The sequence below is a fragment of the Pezoporus occidentalis genome, unplaced genomic scaffold (genome assembly GCF_034315485.1).
Source record: "Pezoporus occidentalis ecotype Australia unplaced genomic scaffold, CSIRO_AGI_Poc_V1 ctg22, whole genome shotgun sequence".
Classification (NCBI taxonomy): domain Eukaryota; kingdom Metazoa; phylum Chordata; class Aves; order Psittaciformes; family Psittacidae; genus Pezoporus; species Pezoporus occidentalis.
Window position 1 is genome coordinate 680623 of NW_026914072.1, and position 14200 is coordinate 694822.

The following is a 14200-nucleotide window of genomic DNA, read 5'->3' on the forward strand; positions in this document are numbered from 1 at the left end:
TAGAGACTGACATGCTTTTAGTAGGAAATTCATACTCAGAGTTGGATCATGCCATACTGAAATAAGGCAATGAAACATTTATCAGTGTTGTGTTTTCATCATCAGAGAAAGAGATTCCACTGTTTTAGATAGTGTTTGCTTCACTGAAAATATACAATGCCCATCCAAAACTGCTTCAGTCCTTTCTTTCACCTACTATCCCATAGCAGAAAAAAATCCCCAACAAATTCAAGATAAATCCAAAACAAGTCTAATATTATTTAGAGGTATCTACCTGAAGAGAACATATAAATTATAGGGGATATGTGAGAATCCCATAACTTTGATGAGATACAATAATCATGGAACGGAAGGAGTTTAAATGTGAATGTACTAATTAGCACTGAGTCTGGCCAGTTTATGTTCGGATGCTGCCATAGTAATACAGTTTAGCAAGAAAAAAAAAGCCAGTATGATATACAACTGTGCCAACAATTATACCCATATATATGAATTAAAGATGGGTGTTGCATCTTTGAAGTCAATTCTGTAGCATAAGGTATCAATATTCACAGGTGCATAGTACTGCAGGTCCCAGGCTGGTAGCAAGCTCACATTACCTCTTTCTTCCTCCAGTAGGGTTGGAACAGAGTGGAAACAGCTTTCCTAATTATATAGTACAGATCAAACATGGCAGGTTGAAAGCCATTCCACTTTTCCTCTCCTATCCCACACATGTTCATCATCAGAACATCTAGTCTTTTACCAGAAGGACAAGAATAGCTGGTAGCAGCTTGGCATCTAAAGCCCCTTTTTTCCACCCTGAAAGGGATTCAAATACAAGCATGTGCCCAAATCCCCTGAAAAACTTCGCTATACTCTGGAATGTAAACACAGCATGGAGAAAGACATGCCTCAATCCTCCACACAGTGATGGAGATGATGGTGGTGTAGGATTTCACAGATGAATGTTTTCCCTAGAACAAGCTGCATAGCTTTCACAAAGGGAAAAAAGAAAACTATTGTATTGCTTCATAGTTCTCTCTTGACTGACAGCATTAATTGTATTTGCAGTGGATTGCTTCAGTTAGGAAAATGACTATCAGCATTCCTCTTCCCTGGAAACGCTCCCACTGTTTTCTGAGTTAATTGCATGACTTCACAGCACTCTAGGTGTTGTCTTTATTTTCCAGACAAGACATATACTTGACCTAGGTACTTGCAGCAGTCAACTGAACCTGTACTTACAGCTTGTCAACTGAAGCTTATGATTCCCTCCCTTACTGTGAGCTGCAAAGTACTGCTTTCCCTTCCCTCTGAAGTCTGGCTACTGTACAATGCAATTCAAGTACATGTTCTTTGCGGGAAGACTTGGAGAATAAAAGGCAGCTGCAGGCAGAAAAATAAACCAAGGAGGGGTATCAGTTATAAAGTAGCCAATTTCACAGCAAAAATGCAGAGTTGCATGACATTATGAGAGAAATTATATAGCTATTGAATTATAGCATCCCAGGTAGCCTGAGATTTAAAGCCTTCTCCAACTTGTTGCTTCAGGCAATGTACTTTAAAACTCCCTTGACATACATTTTGTTCCCCCCCCCCCATAATTTTAAGTTGACTTTTTTTAAAAAACTGTAATACACAGTTTGAAAAACAATTATTTCATCAAGGAGATTACCTGATAATTTTACCTCTCTTTGTGCATTCAAACCCATATTTCTTTTAAAGTTTTATTAATACTAGAAAGTGTTCAGCTGCACAGGATAAAGAAACTTGCCCAAGACACCATGAGAAATATTTTTTCTTGTTTGATTCTTCAGTATAAATACAGGAAAATAACCCTAATTTCTTGTCTTCATCTTCAGAATCCACATGGTGGTCTTTCATACCAGAATCAGTTATGCTGGATATCAGTTATGCCATGAACTGAAAGGTTCTGTATTGCAGTATTTTAAAATTGCTTTAAAACTGTGCTGATGCTTGGTATCGCAATTTTTTGTTTGTTTGTTTTTTTTAAATTAATGTTATTAAAATATTTGAGTAATACAACCTACATTTATGCAGCTATAGTCTGCAGTTCACATATGATTATTTATCTGGACAGCTACGTCTTTAAAAACATATATAAAATACTTGTTACACTCAGATATAAGCATGAAATACCACATACCAAAGGCATTTGCCTAAAAAAAAAGTCACTAAGTAAACAATTCTTTCTTTTGAAATTTTAGTCCTCTTGGAAAACCATGCAGTTGCAGTTTTGACAAGAAACAATTATAATTTTAAAAGAATAAGAGACAATAAAAATCAAGGGTATTATTACACATGAAAGTCATCCTCCCATTCCTGATCCCAACAAAATAGGGTTGGGGGATGCAAATCATACTAAATAACATGATTCACCTATCTACCTTTTAGACTACAGGGACAGCTGCTTTTTTATAGACCTCAACTACTGATTTCTGTAAGGCAAAGTTTGGTCCAGAAGACAGCAAGAAAGAGCATGCTAAACATTCATATTAAAATATTGGGCTTCAAAGTGATGTTTGTTCACTCCAGTATCTGATCCTTCTTTTGGGAAATGCACAGCTGGCTAATACCTTCTGATAAATTTTTTAAAACTTGTTTTCTATTCCTGCTTTGATGCCACCTCAGAAAAACCTACTATGCTCATTCTGTTCTATTCAGTGATTTATATGTTCTTCACACTTACATTTCTTAGATTCCTTTCTGTTTCCGTTTTTGTCTCTAAAAACTAGTCCTTGTAGTCTTGAATCAGTGCTAGATTCTTGTATTTTCTTACCAGCTCCTCAAAGTCTTATCCCCTAAAAATGTGTATTGGTATTTGTCGACACAGCTATTGCTGTTCTACGCTGTTTGCAGAAGAAAAATGGAATGCTCTATTTGGCAAATGTTTTTCCCAACTGCTTTTGATTTATTTCTATTTTGACAAAATTTTATATCCAAAAATGTATTTAAAAAAATCCTTTAACTCAGATTTCTCTTTTCACACATGGTTTCTTATAGTGACTGAGTTTACACCAACCGAAATAAAGCTGTGAAAACCTTCAGCAGAAAGTAACCAACAAGAAAGAACAGGATTAATTGGGAATGATTCAGTCAATAGGACAATGAAGTGCAGAGAAGCTATTTCTGCTACAGGAGACGATATGCACAATTATTTGATATCGGGCAATTAAACATTAAAAAAAAAAAAGTTAAAAGTGAAATCTCATTCTCATTATCAGCTTGATATCCTGTAAAACAGGAAATGAAATCTTAATTAATCATGTACAAGTACCATGCAATTTTACAAGGTATAGAAATTAGAAAATACATTTAGCTAAGTCAATGCTCTGCATAATTCCATCATTTTCCTTTGGTAAGGGTACATTAGATAGAGCTAGATACAGCTATATAAGAGTCTAAACTACACTAGACTTCTGCAGAAGCTTCAGTAGATTTTCATCAGCCCGAATTTCACAAGGATTCATTCAAATCTGCAACAAAGCATCTTCTGTGCTTTGAAACTGAAATCGAAATACCCAGTAACCTACTATATAGGTAACAGAAATAAAAGAAGGGGAGAGGGGGCTGGCATTTAGGCCCCTACCTGGGCTCTGCTCTTACACAGTTACACATTGTCATCCTAAATTTAGGATGGAAAGGAAAAGGAATCATTACCACCACAACCACCTGAAACAAAACCAAAAATAAGACCAAAAACAAACCCACAAAAATAAAAACAAAAAAAATACCCACAAAAAAAAAACAAAACAAACAAAAACCCAAACCCAACACACACAAACTAGCAGCTTTTCCTCCTGTCAAAACAATAAAACTTACATACAAAAGAACAAAAGGTTCTTATTTGTATACTCTGGAGAAAATTCCTCTCAAATCCAGATTTAGTAGCCAATTTAAACTAAGTAGAGTGACCATAATTAATAACTGATACCAATCATGATTGGTTCTATCACTAGATGACCAACTATCCCTCCCATACTTTTAGTTTAAACTATAAATACAAAGCCTGCTACTACTTCCTGGGAGAAGCTGACCATCAAATAGAAGAGGCAACAAACAGATGTTTACACATGTGGCTTAGTGATTAAACTGTTAAAACACCTTACATCAGGAGTTGGCAACAGAAAATGTGCAGAAGTCACCTCAGTAATTTGAATTTTACATATAAATTCTATTAAGATTCTTTTGATTTGTGGCAGTAAGTTTTTATACCGATATAAATCCAGCTGGAGTGATGTGTAATTGTTCTTGCATCATGGATTAAAGAAAAGAATTTATGACAAGCAAAAAAGGCTGCTTAGAAAGTCTTTTTAAGCTTTTCTGCTACATTTTTTACCACAGACCGAGTTTACACATGCAAATTAAGTGGAAGTCCATGGACCATATGTAATGATTTGGGGAACTGTTACGTGTATCATTGAGGAATAACAGATCATAAAATATCATTATAAAAATTACCGTATCCATAGAACAAGTTTATTTCTGCTAGTAGCATATATATTAATCAACCTATGAACAATGGAAAAAGCTGAAGTTTCTCCACTGCTCTGACTAAAAAAGTAGAATGTTAAGGATATTGACTAGAGTTAGAGAGAGCTAATACTTTTATCTTTATCACTGATGTGGTTTGAGAATCACCTTTCCTTAAACAAGGAAAAAGAAAAAAAGTCATGCACTAAATGCACAGAAACAGAGACTTCACAATGATAGGAAAAGGAAAGACAATAAGAAACAGGCAAATAAATAGCAAAAACCTAGTCAGGATGAAATGTACTATATAATATTGATGATAAATGATGAATAATAAAATGTTGGATGAACTTCATGATTCAGAAGACAATAATGATGACAGAGATTCTGGACATGTTTCATCCCCCAGACTGTTTCAGGCAAATGAGAAAAGACAAAGGCAAAGGAATACTGAAATTGGGTATTTTTCATGGCGTTAAATAAAGCTTCATGCTGGTTTAGGACTCCCTCAAAACTATTGTTTCTTGTACTGTTTGTATCAATTTTGGAAGTGTTGAACTATAGCCCTTAGACAACATATCTACGGAGTAATGTGAGGAATCTGTTAGTCAATTACTTGCCCTCAAACAAGACAGAAAAACCAAACATGCAGGATGTTTCCAAAACATCTGGGATTTAGACTCCAACTACTGTGAAGCAGCAGCAAAGAAAAAATGCCAGAGCCAAAGGAAAGCTTGTTACTGCATACCAAAATCCTTGGATGCTCACTGTACATAAGCCCTGTGGGCTTAGTAGATAAGTCTAACAATAGCCTGAACAAGAAGAGTATAACCAGATTTGTGTCACAATTTAAGAGCAGATCATATGCTTAAAATCTTATAAGCAGTAAGTTATGAGGTCTCATACAAGTATATGTTGTTTGCTAAAACATGAATTCCTATTTCTCAGCTTTTCCAAGAATGAAAATGATGCAAGTTTCAGCATGATTTAAACCAAACTACACTTGCACTATAGAAAAACAAAATGGTTCCCTTATCAGAACAGTGCCACATTAACAGAAGAAAATTTTGCTATTTCTTCACTACCCAGACAATAAAGTGGTTTTATGAAAAACCTGATCCCAACATGTTGCTACTGGGAGTGACAAAACATACCCTTCAGCACATGGTTCTCCCTGTGCTGCTGGAGAGGCCCACATAAGACAGGAAAAACACACCGATTTACAAATTGCATCAGAGAGAAATGTGAAATATTGATACATCTGTGTATATATTTTGGCATACTAAAGATGCCGCAAAACATACAGTCCCCTGGCATCACTTTGAAATCCAGGCTTTCAACAGAAAGCTGCAAATCCCTCACCAATACAGAAAAACAACCACAGAAAGCCTCCAAACTCTTTCGCTTCCCTCCCTCCCCTCTTTTTCTATAAACTGTATGAAAGAACTTTCTATGCTGCTAAAATATATATATACCTACAAACATATGTCAAGTACATTAACTATAAAATGAGCTCTTTAATTTTATCATTTGTTAATTTTTTATATTTTTTAAATAAAAATCTCCTTTAACCTGACCACAAGGAAAGCCTTATGCTAATAAGATGTTACTTCTTAACCAAATCACAAGAACTTTAGGACAATTCTTCTGATTGTTAGAAGAATTTATCTTTTGCAAGGAACAGGACCAAGCAGTGGGGAAGAAGCGTTGTTTGCATATGCATGGGAGAATGAAGCTACAGTATTGCAAAAATGGAATGTTAAGCAGACATAATTCCCAGGATATGACCTGAATTTTGTTAGAAATCCTGACCACAACTGAACATTTTTAAAAAGCAAGATTATGAAATGCTTTATTGATGAAACATTAAAGAAAGAGAAAAGCAACACAAAACAAACCACAAAACCAAAAACTAACCACCAAAAGCCTTCAGCAACATGAGAATTATTAACCAGAAGAGGAAAAATCTAAAATCACTGAAGTCTGATCCAAATGCATAGACCTTAAACCACACTGATCAAAGACAGTTCAACATTTTCTAATCCCAAAATACATTTTATGCTCTTTTAAATAAAAGATGATTAAAGAAACCCACATATGTTCTACATTCAAATACTCTATATATGCAAATTTAATAAAAGCAAGGAAGAAATAAACTGATGTTCTTTTTAAAGCCTATTAGCATTTGAACACTCGTGCTGTCTTATCTACCGTGGGATAACTGCATGTTTGTCCTGCAGGAATAACTTCACTCTTCCCTAGGAACACAATGTCATTAATTGATTTTTAAAAAAGTCCTCTTCCAAACCTGTACAGTCCTAATACCCTAGGCCAAATACAGATAAGCCAATTTTAAGTGAGATATTGAAGACATTTTGGGAATTGCAATAACTTAATTAGCTTTGTGCTGCCATTGCTAGTAACTTATGCTAGGTTATTTGTGCTGCCTTCGTACTGGTAACCACACTCCAGCCTACAGTGCACTGGGGCCAGTGTTTTATAAATTTGTGCAAGACAGGTAATCTGAAAAAACAGCCTGAACTGTTCTACTTCAATTTAGCCCTTGTATAATCCTGTATTAGTCTATAAAACTCTTAAGATTGGTGGAGCAGTATGCTCAGTTAATGATATGAATACGTTGATCTATACCAGTATAAAACCAGAAACAAAATGAAAAAATCTGTCTCAAATTTAATCTCTTACCTTGCTGAGGTCTCTCTTGTTTCTTTCATTTAAGATGGATTCTTCACATACAGAATAACTTCTCTGTTCACATTAAGAAGCAGACGTAATACAACACTTCAAGTATACAGATATGACGAACATTATTTTTTAACTGCATAACAAATGCTCAGATGGGAAAACTTTACAAAACTTATGTCATCCTTATACTCTGTACAGGCAAGAATATAGCATCTGTATTTGTCTCTATATATGTGAGGCAACAATATCCTGGCAACCACATTTCAATGGAAGAAATCCAGGTAATTAAAATTACTAGATGTAGCATCCATCTCTCTATCATCCCACTTGATAGGCCAGATTTACTCATTTGGGAAGCAATGGTCAAAAATCTGCTACATACAGTTAAGACAGACCTTATGTGTTGCTGAACTACAGGACCTTTAATTTTGTTTGCAATTATCCAGTTAGCTCTTTCACAACACTACCTTTCTAAGAACTTCAACTATTACCCTTACTGTATTGCACATTATAACTTTTAGACATGTGTCACTGGGTAAATCATAATATTTTATGAACAATCCTGTCAAGCTTTGTATTTTGTGTATAAAGACTATAAGGATTAAATTCACTACACCAATAAACCACTTGATGCACTACATCCTGCAGTATGTTCACTCAAACATTTAATAGATTCCTGGTACTGCTAAGCAAAAACTTGGCTTCCCCACCTCTGCACCTGCAGAGCTTAATCCCACTTTGGAAGCCAAACTTCTACTAAATCAAACTATAGAACATGAGTTCAACAATAAAGAGCTCTGGATAAACTTTATTTCAATGGTCACGAGAGCAACTACTATGCCTTGTTGGAAACTTCACATGGCTCCTCTGAAAAGGAAAATGAGATGAGAAGCAACTCTGCAGCAAAATACAACTGAATGACTGCAGATCTAGCTCATAGCACTCTTGATCAAAACAGACCCCCAAACTGACCGCGTTTTCAAATTAAAAAAGTGAACTTGTATTTGGGTTTTAGGATGCATAAATTCAACTGCGGGGATATATTTTATCTGGCCTAGAGCACAAGTCTGATGAGGAATGGCTGAGGCAACTGGAGTAGTTTAGTCTGGAGAAGAGAAGGCTCAGGGAAGACCTTATCGCTCTCTACAACTACCTGAAATGAGGATGGAGCGAGGAGGTGGCTGGCCTCCCAAGAAACAAGTGAGAGGACAAGAGGTAACAGCCTCAAGTTGCGCCAAAGGAGGTGTAGACTGGATATTAGGAAGAATTTCTTCACCAAAAGGGTGATCAAGCATTAGAACAAACTGCCCACGGAAGTGGTGGAACCACCGTCCCTGGAAGTGTCAACCTCCCCCCAAAACAGCAACAACAAAAACCCCGTGTAAATGCCCTTAGTGGCGTGGTTTAGTGGTGGACTTGGCAGTCCTGGGATAACAGTTCGACATGGTGGTCTTACAGGTCTTTTCCAAAACAGTTGATGCTATGATTCAAACTCATTATCTACAAGATCTGATACTCAACATTAGATACTATGCTATGATCTCACTGTCCTGAAAGAAACACTAGAAGAAATGTTAAGAAACAGGCCTTATGGTGACAGCACCCTCATAAGCAGGCACAACAGAGCTGCTAAGCTACAGAAACATTTCATGTGCAATAGATTGGATTCCCTTCATTATATTTTGCCTGTGACTTTGTGACTAACAAAAAGCCTAACAACAGGTCTTAAGTGTGAATAAATTCGGCTTTGCATTATGTACAAAACATAACCCTGCAAATACAGACAGGTGCACAGCGCTAATTTTTCTTACTGAATTGGAGACAAAACACAGCTTTGAAAGTCTGACCACACCTGTCCAGTTATTCTCTTCTCAAAATTTACCTTGCAGTTTACTTTGCCAACAAAGTAAAAATATTGTTCCCCATTTGATTACACATCTCAATCTCAACAAGCTCGTGATCTACTGCCCGGTTCCTGTGCTGAAACTTCAGGCATAAGACTGAAAAAACCTGACAGTCTCCTTCAAACCTACAGCAGAAAAGGAAGTCACCCACATAGAAAACATCCCCTGCTACTCAAGTGGGCAAAAACACAGTATGCCAACAGGAAAAATACGCTGCTATCAGTGTCTGCACAGAGGACACCCTTCTAGCATTTGGAAAGGGCAAGAACTTTTTTATCACAAATCATGAAGTAAAGCCAATTTTGCTGTAGATTGAAAGATAGCTCATACTTCCCCATTTCACCTCTGCAAATACAAAGATTGCTCGAAATGGCTGGGATATCCCATCTAAAGAGACTACAATGGCCTAGCAAAAAAGAATGGATAAGAGTTAAAGGGTTCCTTTCATACTTTCAAATGGTTACTTTCAATTTAGATTTTAATGTACCTTAAGATTTAATTCTTTCCAATACCCTGTTTTTAATTTTATTTATAGGTCTCATTTCCTTACAGAAACCCCGGTGTTTTGAAAATTACTCAGTTCTGCTGCAGCTTACAAGCAATTCTTCACATAGAAAATGAACAGCACCAATCTGACAACAAATGGGTTGCAGCTACCTATCACACACGGAACAAAGAAAAACAGGCAAAAAAAGTGACAGATCATTTGCAAAGCCCAGTGGGGAAGATGCGTCTTAAATGTATCTACTTAGAGACTACTAACATATTTAATAAGGCATGTATTAAAACAAACATTAAAAATTAAAGTTAATAACCTTATATAAATATGAGTGTGTTAGATAAGGTTACATTGATTATGTACTAAGCGTTGCAATTCTTGAACTACATTTAACTGAATCTACACAGCAGCCCCTGCAGCACAGAAAAAGAACAAGCATTACTTAATGAACTTTCCAACTGCTTTTGAAATTTCAATGAGAAGGAAGCACAAACTTCCAGTCTGGGAAACACAACTTCAGTATTTCAAAGACTAGGAAAAAGCCAGTGAAAGCTGTGTCAGCTGTTAGACTCAGTGACCACAATGACCAATGATCTCTTTAAGCTTGCTGAAAGCTACCAAGGTTCTCTTAAACAAGTGATGTAGTCCAGAACAGGCATATTGGCGGTATTGTTATTTGGAAGAGAGTAACGGATAAAAAAGAAGCATCACATGAGTGGTGCCAAGAGACTACAAGTAGCATCCATGCTAAGCTGGCCAATTTCTTTTATTATTAGCCCTGAGCGTGTATTCAATAGATTTGACTTGAATAGTAAATTAAAGATGCAAATACTATTTTCTCTCTACTTCATAATAAAAAGAGATGATCTCATAAGGAGAAAACACATTTATAAACTACTAGCAGTAGTTCTCAGGGGAAAAAACAGTCTCCTACTGCCACAACACTCTACCAAAGCCTCTCTTTAATGTCAGCTACACAGCTACATTTACCAGCAACCAGCTATTGCCTTTCTGTATGCTTGATCCAGAGGCTCATTTGCCTGCTGTTTCCACATGTTGTTATATAGCGAGCACATAGAAAAGCAAGCCTGAGAAAAGACTGCATTGTCTTTAGAAGTCACTGCTTCATCACCTCCTTGTAGCACTTGCATCTCTCACTGCAAGTCTGACATTCTTTTTAGACTATAAAAGGCAGCAACAGATAAATAATTGTGCATTTTAGAACACAGCAATAACATGCTTTGAAGTAGCAAGTAACTAAAAAAGGAAATCAAACAGCCATTACATCAGCTGAATGAAAAAGGTCTGAGAAATGGTTCAAAATTTAGCCTGCCATATCCTTATATGAGAATATTATTCAGATACATGTTTAGTAAAAGGTTTTACTGATTCTTATGACATTTTAGACTTCTCCTAAAGCCTCAGTTCAAAGAAGAAATTATTAGTCTTATGATAGTTTAATGAGTAATCAAATACCCACTACAACTCAATGAGGTTTAAGCAAAGAATTTTTAGCTCACATGGCAGAATTTTTTTTTACTATCTGTTTCACTATCTGTTTAGCTGCAGGTGAGCACATACTTCGTTACTTCAAGTAGCTGACATGTGACAACTGCTGTGTGTTTGAGCCTTGAGAGTTGCCATCACATGCTTTTCAGTCATCCTACCCTTTCTTCAAACGCTTCTTACCATAGAAGGTGGTTTTATAGTCTTTATGTGTACCTAGTGGGTTGGGAACCAGAAACACAGCATAAATTCTACAATACAGAATATCCCATCTCACTGACCTGGCTTTTTGGCTTACATTATCCATACCACATCATATATTCCTTCAGTAAAGGTGTAGCTCCAGATAAGCAGCACATCAAAAAAAAACAAACCTAACCAATGGGACAGCTACCATGTCATAGTTCCAACACCCCTGCCATGGGCAAGGACACCTCACACTAGACCATGTTGCTCAAGGTTCTGTCCAACCTGGCCTTGAACACTGCCAGGCATGGAGCATTTACCACTTCTTTGGGCAGCTTGTTTGAGTGCCTCACCACCCTCACAGCAAAGAACTTCTTCCTTATATCTAACCTGAACTTCCCCTCAAGTCACTGTACTAATTAACTTTACTGCAGATGTCTACCTTTCTCCTCAACAAGCCTGTATCACTCATACATTTGGCTCAAAATAAGATGAATTGAAACTCTGACCTTTAATATTTTCTCTAATATTGCTTGCCATCCCATACAGTATTCCATTTTCTGGTTTATATAATTCTTCATGATTTCATCTCTCTTTATTTGCCTTTCCTCAGCTTTCTAACTATTTTACACAGAATAAATAACTTCTTTGCACTTTCCAGACAGCATAGTTTTCAACTTTAAATAAAATAATTGGTTTTCCAATTCAAAGTTTAGAGTACTGTTAAAGTCACTGCTAAACTCAGAACTGTGACTTATCTCAGAAAACGGGAAAAATTTTTTTGGTATTTAGCAATCTATCCCCAGGGGACTAAAACTTCACTATAGGCAGAAGGAGTACTTATTGAAGCAGAGCTGAATCAATATGGGTTGCCTGTTTCTTGTATAGTACTCTTCCAATAGTCAAACTATTTTACATGCTGATATATTTTTTCCCCACATACACAAACCCAGCGAGCAGACTGGGTATATTTACTTTGAACACCACCATACACGTGGAAGCTTCGTTCTGAGATACACAGAAGCTGAATACCTGACCATGAGACTAAAAGTATAGCTCGGAAATCTCAAGTGTTCGCTCAACTGCACTGTATTACTTTGTCTCACAAATTAAACCTGCACTGTATTGCCAAAATTACTTTTACAAAGCAGATAGAAATTATAAAACTCATTTACCTTTTTAGCAAACTGATTTTACCTAAAAGACACTCAGAAAAATAATAAAGTCACAGGAAATTAACTCTGCACCACAATCATAAATAAATGAATGCAATGAATGAAAGTATGATGTCAGAATGTCTTTGAATGTAATTGTTTATAAAAGTCAGTGTACCAATATAAACTATACAACATACACACACATAAGAGTTTTCAACCGCACTAGTTAACATCTGCTTAAGAGGTTTTAAGCAGATGTTAACAAAAATGCAACTAAAATATCACTTCCTAACTGAGGGCCTGATTTTACAGTCTTTGAATTCATTGAAAATAGGTTTTGTTTGAAGGTTTCTGGGGGATGAAATTATTACCAATCACATACAATACCTGTACTAAACCTTCTGCATGCTTATGGTTGAAGGAAACATCTCCAAGGGAAAACAGTTGTAGCATTTGTCACCTGAAAAAAGTAGGCTTCGTAACAATTTAAGCCTTATATGTCATTATATAGTGAAAAAGCAGCAGTATTGCATTTATGCTAAGACTGGAAAAAAAGTATTTCCACTCAATCTGTTTCTTGATTTGTAAAGTCTTATGTAAAAATCTATACATATTTCAAATTACCTGTTTGATAAGTATCCTACTTGAAACATTTCAGCACGTTAGTCTTTTCTAGATATATTCACAAGTTGTTTGCTTCCTTAAGATGTTATGACTTCAATGAGATCAATTAAACTCTATTGTCCATTCCAGTGAATGCATAATTTTAATTTACATTAGCTGAAGTCCTACAAATTAACATATCTGGCAATAATTTTGTGGAAGACTTATTTCTACCTTATTTATACATTCTACCTGCTATACACCTGCTCTCCTTCCTCATTTTTGAAAAAGATTTTGACCTTTACCAGGCATTGTGGAAGTCTAAGCTTTTCTCTATCAGAAAGCCACAGCTCTGCTGCTTGAAACATTTGCACACCAGTCTTCAATTTTTCCTTCTACAGCTTTAAAGAACTCTCCTATATGTTTTTATATGGTGTGAAATACAGATGACTATTGATCTTGGATTTTAATTTTAGTTTGATAACTAAAGTTCACATGGCCTAGGAAGATGGCAGAAGAAAATGTTTCTTACCTATCAGTCTCATAAATGGTTGGATTTTCTGCTTTTCTTCTACCTTGTTCTGACAAATCCTTTGTTGCGTTTGATTTTTTCCAAGAACAGAGTCTGTATTTTGAGATCTTTGCTGGTGTATAAATAGCGCAAAATTATTTATCAGTATTTACTTTCATTTAAAAAACAAAAAAGTATCTTCTTTCTCCTTAACGTAGAGAAGTGAGCCCTCTGAGGACATTATTATGTGCTTATTTTGAATCAAGAATGACACCCTCACTAGCTTAAGGTATTTTTCCAATGGCTTGTTACATTGTAGTTGATTAGACTTAATCCAACAATACTGAAGTCCCTCAATAAATTCTAGGTACTTCAACAATCTCCATGAGTTACCTATAAAGAGTCTGCTGGCGAATGAAGCAAGTACATGCCATCTATGTCCCTTTGATAATGCCTCTTCATACTTTTAAGTATTTCAAATGGCTTTATGTGGCAATGCCATCTGCTTGGTAAAATTAAGTCAATATTTTTCAACTCAATAATGAATAGATATATCAAGAGGGAGTTTAGACTGCAAGATCTCCAGGACAGGGTCAGTGTTATTTTTACATTGTCAGAAAAGACAATGTTAGGATCTTTGTGTTGTGCAGTTAAT

The 14200-nt window shown here is 36.0% G+C and overlaps 1 protein-coding gene across 1 annotated transcript in view; it reads right to left on the reverse strand.

Moving 5' to 3' along the window:
* Positions 1–13581, reverse strand: part of IRAG1 (inositol 1,4,5-triphosphate receptor associated 1) — an 89803-nt gene extending 76222 nt beyond the window's left edge. Inside the window, exons 1-2 of the mRNA XM_062620160.1 lie at positions 13567–13581; positions 1213–1368 (exon numbers count right to left, since the gene is read on the reverse strand). The gene's annotated coding sequence lies outside the window, so the exon portion shown is untranslated. The remainder of the gene's footprint in view (positions 1–1212; positions 1369–13566) is intronic.
* Positions 13582–14200: the final 619 nt, after the last annotated feature.